This window comes from Phragmites australis, chromosome 17 (assembly GCF_958298935.1).
Source record: "Phragmites australis chromosome 17, lpPhrAust1.1, whole genome shotgun sequence".
Taxonomy (NCBI): domain Eukaryota; kingdom Viridiplantae; phylum Streptophyta; class Magnoliopsida; order Poales; family Poaceae; genus Phragmites; species Phragmites australis.
In genome coordinates this window covers 17,144,892-17,154,106 of record NC_084937.1, presented here as the reverse complement: position 1 = coordinate 17,154,106, position 9,215 = coordinate 17,144,892, and positions in this window count along the sequence as shown.

Genomic DNA, 9,215 nt, shown 5'->3' with positions numbered 1-9,215 from the left:
GTGTCGAGTTCTCAAACTATGTGCTTAGTGTGGAATGAGTTTGTGTTGAGAGTTCACTTTAGGAGTTCAGGGTATCTAAAAGGTGTTTTAATCTAACCCTTTATGTTGTCGGCTTTAGTGGCAAAAATTGGTTATAGCCAAGCCTTAGTGGTGTTTGGCATTTTTCATGTGGTTCCTAGTTTAATCCTGGGCGATTAAGCTTTGGACAATAGGTGGAAGTGTTCGAATCAGTTTTTGAAGTGTTCCAATCTTTGGTCAAATGTGTTTGAGATCATAAATTTAGTATGGATGTGTATCCCTCTGAATAAGCTTTTTGTAGAGTCCAAAATTGTCAAAATCAGACTTCAGGATCAAAAGTTATCGCCGTTTTCAGAGTGTCAGCTATGCTAATATCGGAAGTTCTGATTCCCAAAATAGGATGTTCCGATGTCAGTTGGAAATTCTAATGTTTTAGAAATCTGGTTCTCTCGGGTTTGGAGTTAGCTTTTATTCGAAAGTTTTGATCTGGAGATCAGAAGTTCCGATGTGTGGTTTTTATCATGTCCGGGAGTGAGTTTCGCCCGGATTTGACCATTGGGATTCAAGGGATCAGAAGTTCCGATCGGGGGATGAGAAGTTCCGATATGTTCAGTTTGAGTCCAACAGCTAGTTTTTTAGAGGAAGGTGTTTATACCCCTTAGCTTCATTTCGTGGGGCTAGTTGCTTGGCTAGCTTTGTGCTGCTTATGTGAGGTGTCTGAACTTGGTGTTCTACCTTTGAGTGCTCTTATTCCCCTCTGTATCAAGATTTGGTGAGAATCAAACATTTGTGGCTTAGTGAATAGAGTTAGAGGTGCAAAGGGTGTGGTGCTTTGGTAGCCCACGGTTGTCGCATTAGTTGTGTGTGTTGAGCACTCTGCGTTGATCGTGCATGAGATCGGGAGTTTGTTACTCTTGGAGACCACCGTCTCCTAGATGGCTCGGTGGTGGATTATCGGCGATATCCTCAAGTGAAGATTGTGAGGAGGCCCAAAAGTGGTTGCGGATTCACCATCTCTGGAGTGGAGGAAGAGTTGACCATAGTGGAGGCGAGGAGTGCATGTGTGCAACCTCGTGAGGAAAAGAATTGAAAGAAACCCGACTTAAGTGTGACCGAGCTTTCTCAACGGAGACGTAGGATATCGATGGATATCCAAACTTCGGTAACAAATTATTTATCTCCGTATTTCCTTACTCTTGTGAATTACTTTTATATCCATAATTGTATGCTTATTTATATGTGCATTGAGTTAATTTCGTGATTCTGAAATCCGTCATTTTGAACTAACCGGAACTTCCGATTTGGGAATCGGAACATCCGATGAGTAGTAAAATCGTAACATCCACTGAACAATACTAGAACTTCCGCTGAACAGTAATTTCAGAATTTCATATTAGAGTTATCTTGCTAGATTTGGATAATCTTTGTCACACCCTATGATTGTAATATTCATATTTATTTAGGGTGATTGTTCACTAGTTGAGCCTAGCATATTTAGGTTTTTCCCTTGTGAAAAATTCGTTAGTTTATTTCCGCTGCAAGTTGAGGCCAAACAGTAAAAGAGGTGAAGTTTTGTTAAAATGCCTATCCTTCCCCCCTCTAGGCGACATCATTGTCCTTTCATAAAGACTTGACCATCCTCCATAGCTAGCATATACAACCCTGGTCGATTGGATTCGACCACCTTATAGGGACCTTCCTACTTCAGAGATAGCTTGTTGTTGTTTTTCTGGCTTTGTATAAGTTGTAGAACCAGATCTGCGGGTTTGAAAGATCCTTTAAAGAAGTTTTGGTCATTGTAGCATCGGAGAGCTTGCTAGTACCATGCTAATGTTATCAACAGTTATGTCATTTTTTCCTCGAGAATATTGAGGTCATCCTGTCTTCTTGGGATTTTGTGCTTATTGACGTACAGTTCAACTCAGGGAGATTTGATCTTTAGTTCATAGAGCAGCATTGCTTCGGCCCCATAGACTAGGAAGAACGGCAGTTCACCTGGTGCCCTACTAAACGTCGTTCTAATTGCTTAGAGTACGTTAGGCAACTCGGAAGCCCAAACTTTAGCATAGGTAGATAAGCGGTTGAAGATGCGGGTTTTGATTCCCTAAAGTGCTATGCCGTTTGCCCACTCGACCTATCCATTGATTTGTGGGTGTGCCATGGACGCAAAGCAGACTGTAGTGTCAAGTTCCTCACAATAATCAATAAACGACGTGCTGGAGAACTAAATAACATTGTCGGTAATGATCCTACTTAGGACACTGAATATTGTCATGATGCTTTTCATGAAGAATTTCTTGGCAGCCGCCGATGTGATTTTTTTGACTGGATCAATTTCAATCCACTTGGTGAAGGTGTCAATTGCAACGAATAGGAACTTGAAGCTCCTGGGTGCTACCGGGAAGGGCCCTAGAATATCCAGTCCTCAAGTCATGAATGGCCACAATAAAGGGATCGTTTGTAGGGCTTAAGTGTGTAGATGTACTCTTCTGCTGTGAAATTGATAGCTCAAGAACTTTTTTGCTCACTCGCTCACATCATCGAGAGCCGTAAGCCAATAGAAACATTGTCTAAATGCCTTTGTAACCAGGGTTCGAAAGGAAGCGTGAGCTCCGCACACCCCTCTATTGATTTCTTCTAGTAGTTCTCTACCCTGCTTCTGAGAGATGCATTTAATGAGTACTTCATAAGCGCCTTTTCGATAAAGGATGCCATCCATCAAGGTTTACATCTTGGATCGATGGGAAATTTGCTCGGTTGATGCATCATCCTCAGGCACAACTCGATCTTAAAGGTACATGTAGATTGTAGTCATCCATGAAACTTCACTTTAGAGCTGAGCCATGAGTTCCCCCATGGCTCCTTTTGGGAAGTCAATCCCTGGAGAGCCCTCGAGCTAGTTATATGTCTCATAGACCACCACTCCTTCGGCTGCGTCCTCTGATGCTTTCACAGATGGCTTCGAGAGTTTCTCTATGAAAATCCTGGGTTGTCTTGGAGACCATGAGGATGTCGTGCGGGCAAGACTATCGGTGAGGTAGTTGTCCTTCCTTGGGATATACTTGACCTCGAGTCTGATGAATTTCTTTTCAACCTTCCTCACCTCCATGAGGTAGTCTGTCATGGTCTTATCCGAGGTTTGATTCTCCTTGCTAATTTACTTCACCAACAATTGTGAATCCCCTTTCACAAGTAGACGACGGATGCCTAGAGTAGAAGCTATTTAGAGTCTAGCGAGCAGACCCTCATATTCAGCTACATTATTCGTGGCTGAAAAATCAATTTGGAAAATGCATTACATGCTTTCTCCTATTGGAGAGATCAATATAATCTCAGCCCCTGTGCCTTGAAGCGTGAGTGATCTGTCGAAGAATAAAGTTCATACATCCGATAAGTTATCGCGATCATCTGGGGGTTGATCTGGTTCTATCCATTTGGCCATGAAGTGAGCGAGTGCTTGCAACTTGATTGCTGTTCGAGGCACGAAACGGACATCGAATTCTCCGAGTTCAACCGACCACTTGGTGATTTGGCCGATTGCATCTCTGTTGTGCAGAATCTCGCCCAGTTGGAATATTGATAGTATGGTGATCTTATGAGTCTAAAAGTAATGTCGTAACTTACGAGAGGCCATTAGTACCGCATATAATAGCTTTCGCATTTGCGGATAACGTTCTTTAGGATCGTGGATCACTTCACTGATGTAGTGTACCGGCCACTAGCTTTTCTCTCATTTGTCTTGCGCTTCTCTTTCCACCACTAATATCCCACTTACAGCACGTGGTCCAGCCGTGATATATAAGAGCAAATCTTTATTAGAGTTGGGAGCAACTAGCACATGGGGAAGAAAGATACCTCTTCTAATTGTTGAATACCTCATTTGCTTCTTTTGACCATTCAAACTTGCCATGTTGTCTTAACAACTTGAAGAAGGGAACTCCTCGATCTCCAAACTGGGAAATAACTGACTAAGAGCTGCCATACATCCAGTTAGTCTCTGAACTTCTCACACTCATTTATGGGGTTCCATCTCTTCAATAGCTTTGATCTTCTCAGGATTGTCTTCTATTCCCCAGTAAGACACTAGATATCCGAGTAATTTCCCCGCATTGACTCCAAATGCTCACTTCTCCGGGTTTAGCATGACTCGATTCTTGCGCTGATTGTTGAACGTTTCTTGTAGGTCAGATATGAGATCTTCCTTCTTTTTGGTTCTGACGATGGGACCATTGACGTAGGCCTCTATATCCCGGCTGATTTGATCATGGAGTGTTATTTGTATTTCTCATTGGTATGTGACACCGCCATTCTTGAATCCAAAGGGCATTTTAACATAGCAATGGACCTTAAACAAAGTAATAAATGAGGTCTTCTCCTCATCCTCTGGATGCATACTAATCTGGTGATAACCAGAATACGCATTGAGAAGTCTTAGATAGTCATAGCTAGAAGTGGAGTCAACTATCTGATCTATTCGTGGTAAAGGAAAAGAATCCTTAGGGAAAACTTTGTTGAGATCCGTGAAGTCGACACACATTCACCATTTACTATTTGACCTTTTGACCATAACAGGGTTTGCAAGCCACTCGGGGTGATCCACCTTTCGAATAAAACCTACCTTGGTGAGCTTTTTAATTTCCTCCTTAATGCCTTCTTTCCGATCGGAATCGATCACGTCGAATATAATTTTTTCTGTTTGGAAGTTGTCATTGAGAAATCAAGTTGATATGTGACTTGGTTCATATGTGATGAGTGATTGACAAGCGTGTTAATCTGGTTTGATGATTTTTGGATTGCATGAGCATGTATATGTACTGCAATTATGATCATGACTAACCAAATGTAGAGGAAATTAAGTTGGCGTGGTTATTTTTGAGTCCAGGAAAATTGTACACATCAGATGATCCAACACTAGGAATTTTATACACGTCAGATGATCCAGTGCTTGGGAAGACTACACGTCGGAGCATTTCAACTCAAAGAAAATGTTGAAGTACATGCCAGATAGTCCAGAGGTGGGCACAGTGAACGATGGAGCATTTCTTGCAGAGAGATTGCAAATCGGCTCTAGTGGACTTACATGCGCCGGATGGTCCAGTGATGGAAGATGTGAACACCGGATACACCAGACCATTTGTTGCAGATAGATTTCAAAATGGTTGTCTGGTGGAGATGAACTTGCTGGATGGTCCGGCGATGAAAAATTATGTACGCTAGACTATTTCTTGTATAGAGGATTCCAGACAACAGGTCTAAGGAGTTGAACAAGCTGGATGTTCGACGCTCGGGAAGTGTGGATGCCAGATCATCCGATGTTCACGATTTTTTTCTGGGATGTGTCTTAAGTTGAGGATTTTGGTTTGGAACTAACTAGAGATGGTTTGGAGATATGTGTTTGCTTGTCTTATGTTGTGCAGGTGATGGATGCAACTTGGCGGCTAATGTCGGGATGATCGGGGTCAAGCGGGGTGCTTGGTGCAAGACGATTGAGGAGAGTGTTTTTGCCTATACTTGAGTTCATCTCTTTCTAGTCTCCTACTTTTGGTTCCCATGTTTTGGTGTAAGTTTTTTTTTTGGGTGTTTTCGTGTTGATTTCTGTTTTCCTTGAGAGCTGTACCTTTTGGATCATGTAAGAGGTGTTTTTCCTGTTGCTAGAGGGTTAATCTTCTTATATGAATTGGTCTTGAACCATCTAAACCCTTTGGATCCATCAACTTGAAGAATCATTTTTTTTCTCTGATGGCTAGTTCTCTTGTGTTAGAACTTTTTTTTCTATGAATCTTGATATGGCCTTAAAATGGAACCTAGAGTTCTCATCCATCGAAGAGGAGTGTTAGTTTTGGAAGTCTTGCAATCTGTTCTTGTCTCTCTTACTTTCACATGTGTTTTTGAGGTGCGTTGGGTTAAAGAATAGAAGAAGGCCATAAATTTCGTAAGAAATTTGTTTTGGCTCCTATTCACACCCCTCTAGTTGGAATTCCTGGTCCTACAATTGATATCAGAGCTGGTTTGATCGCTTGTTGACCTTAACTGGCTTTGTGATCCGTAGACAATATTGGAGATGCATAGGAAGATCCTTCTCTTTGAAGGTCGAGATTTTTTGTACTGGAAGGTGTGCATGGAGACTTATCTCTCAAGCTAGGGAAGTGCACTATGGGAGGTTGTGGACTCCAACTATGAGATCCCTACTGCTCGTACTACTTAGGTTCAAATCGAACAATATGAAGCTAATAACAAGGCTAGGAATATATTGTTCACAAGCTTGAGTCGTAATAGTCTTAGGAAACCCCTTGTCTCAAAACATGACATTGGTTTTAGGACCTAGCGATGGCAATTGTTGGGGAATGGGTAGGCTATGCTAGGCTAAAACAAAAATTTTCTACCGCAATCACCCAGGAAACCCTGCTAGTAGGAGATCATAGATCCTTACCACTCGATGCACATTGCAGCGGAAGAAGAGTTGGAATAGACCGATCCAACGTCGTGTGCGTCAAACTCCTTGAACAACTTCTCGATTAGATCCGCGACCAGTCCCGCGCAGGTGGTCACGCTCAACCAACTTCAAGCAGGTGGTCGTGCTTCTCAACCAGTTCCTCGACCAGCTCCCGATCAGGTCTATCACGGCCTTGACTAGTTCTGAGTGGTCGTGTCGTGCTATCCGATCAGATCTGAGTGGTCGCACTGTGCTTCGCGACCAGACGAGCAAGTTTGTCGACTAGTGTGTCACGACTGGCGACCAGTCCCGGACACATCGTGATCAACTCGATGAGACGATCAACGCCCCAATAGCAGAAGCGCATCTACGGTATCCACATGTACCGGGTAGAAATGCCAAGCGCCGATGTGCTAGCACCTCGCGCGCTGCTAGGGTTTTGGGAGATCGTGTGGAAAGCTACGGCTAGGGTTTTTGAGTGGCTCAATCTCTCCACGCCCCACCCCACGCCTCTCCTTATATAGATCTCGCTAATGGGCTCCTACGTTAGAAGCCCTTTAGGACTCTAACACCTCATAGATCACAATCCAATCAAACCCATATATGAATCCAATTCATATGTTTTGTTCCAAATCATTAAGTGTGTGACCCGTTAGGTTCATGTACAAACGGCTACAACTCGAAAACCCTTTCCAAACCGAAATCAGTAGCAGTCCCTAGAAGGACATATTGACTCCTGGGTATATATAAAAGATCATATCGATTGAACCTTGATATACACATGCACCAATCCCTTCGCCTCACGATACCAGTCAAGCTCAAGGCGAGATACGTGCCACCCTTGTGATAGCTCGACCATTCACTCGATCAAGTAGTGGATTCATCATGATTAACTCTCCAATCATATTGGCATGGCCACATACTTTCTCAATCCAACTACCTTGAGGGGCCCAGAGATACCTCTCCTATTATCAAGGAGGGACAAATTCCATCTTGATCGCTCACTCACCACGACATGTTTCATGACAAACTCGAAAACTACCTTTATGACTACCCAGTTACGAAATAGCATTTGGCAGTCCCAAAATATGTCACTACACATTCTAGGAATCAATGACGATCTCAGATTTAAGGATCTTGCAGGTACACCATTTGAGATAACAACTGATGGCACAACATAATAACAATCCCAGCAGTATCTCAAGGTGGGTCTATCCAATATTATGTTCTCCAATATAAATGTCCACATTATTGATCTGGTATCTCTATACCTATGATCCATGAAATATGATCATCAATCAATACATGTGCTAGTCTTATGTATCATCATAATGATATGCGACCTGGGATCGACTAAGAATAACATTATGATATAAACAAAGAGTTTCATGAACAAATCACATACTTACTGATCAAAGTAAACGATAGCTATTCTTGGAATAACATATTATTCAGAAGTACAAGAACATAGACGTGTGATACAATCATCTCTATAATTACCTCTATGTCATATCACCTTCAATCTCCTACTTGCACTAGAGTCAATCATGTAAATATCTAATACCCCATAGCTCTCATGTGCGTCTCATACTTGGGCCGCGGGAGTGGCTTTGTCAACAGATCAGAAATATTCAAATCCATGTGCACCATGTATATCTTCACGTCCCCCCAATCTAAAATCTCTCAAAAAAAGGTGATAGCGCCGCAGTATGTGCTTGGAGTTCTGATGCGACCTAGGTTCTTTGACTTGCACAATGGCTCCACTATTATCGCAATAGAGATCCATTAGACTAGAAGCACTAGGCACCACACTTAACTTAGAAACAAACTTTATAATCCAAACAACCTCCTTTGCAGCTTCAGAAGCTGCGATATACTCGGCCTCCATCGTGGAATCAACCACCGTTTCTTACTTGGAACTCTTTTAACTCACTGCTCCTCCATTGAGGAAAAACACAAAACTAGATTGCGATCTCGAATCATCCTTGTTGGTTTGGAAGCTAGCATCGACGTAACCATTCACAACGAGCTCCTGCTCACCTCCATAGACTAGGAACATATCCATAGTTCTTCTCAAGTACTTGAGGATATTCTTTACTGTTACCCAGTGAGTTCCATCGGGTTTGATTGGTATCTAATCGTAACACTTAGAGCATAGGAAACATCTGGGTGTGTACAAAATATGGCATATATGATGGACCCGATAGCAGTGGCATACATGCTCATCCTTTTGAGCTCATCAGTGGTCGAAGGACACTGACTCTTGCTAAGAGTGATGCCATGTGACATTGGCAAAAAAAACCTTTTTGTAATCCTGCATATTGAACCTTTTCAATACCTTGTCGGTGTATGTACTCTGCCTTAATCCGATCAACCTTCTCGACCTATCTCTATAGATCTTTGGGCCCAATATGTTTGCTGCCTCTCCTAGATCTTTTATTGAAAAACTTTTTTGCAACGAATATTTGACAGCATCAAGCATCTTAATATCATTCCCGATCAATAATATGTCATCTACATACAAGATTAGAAACACAAGTGCGCTCCCACTAGCCTTTTTGTAAACACAAGCTCTTCTTCATTCTTGATGAAACCAAACCCTTTGACCACTTCATCAAAACGAAGATTCCAACTCCGAGAAGCTTGCTTCAGCCCATAGATGGACTTTTGCAGCTTGCATATCTTCCTAGCATTTTTCAGATCGACAAAACCTTCAGGCTGTGTCATATACACATCCTCACTTAGGTTTCCATTAAGGAAATCT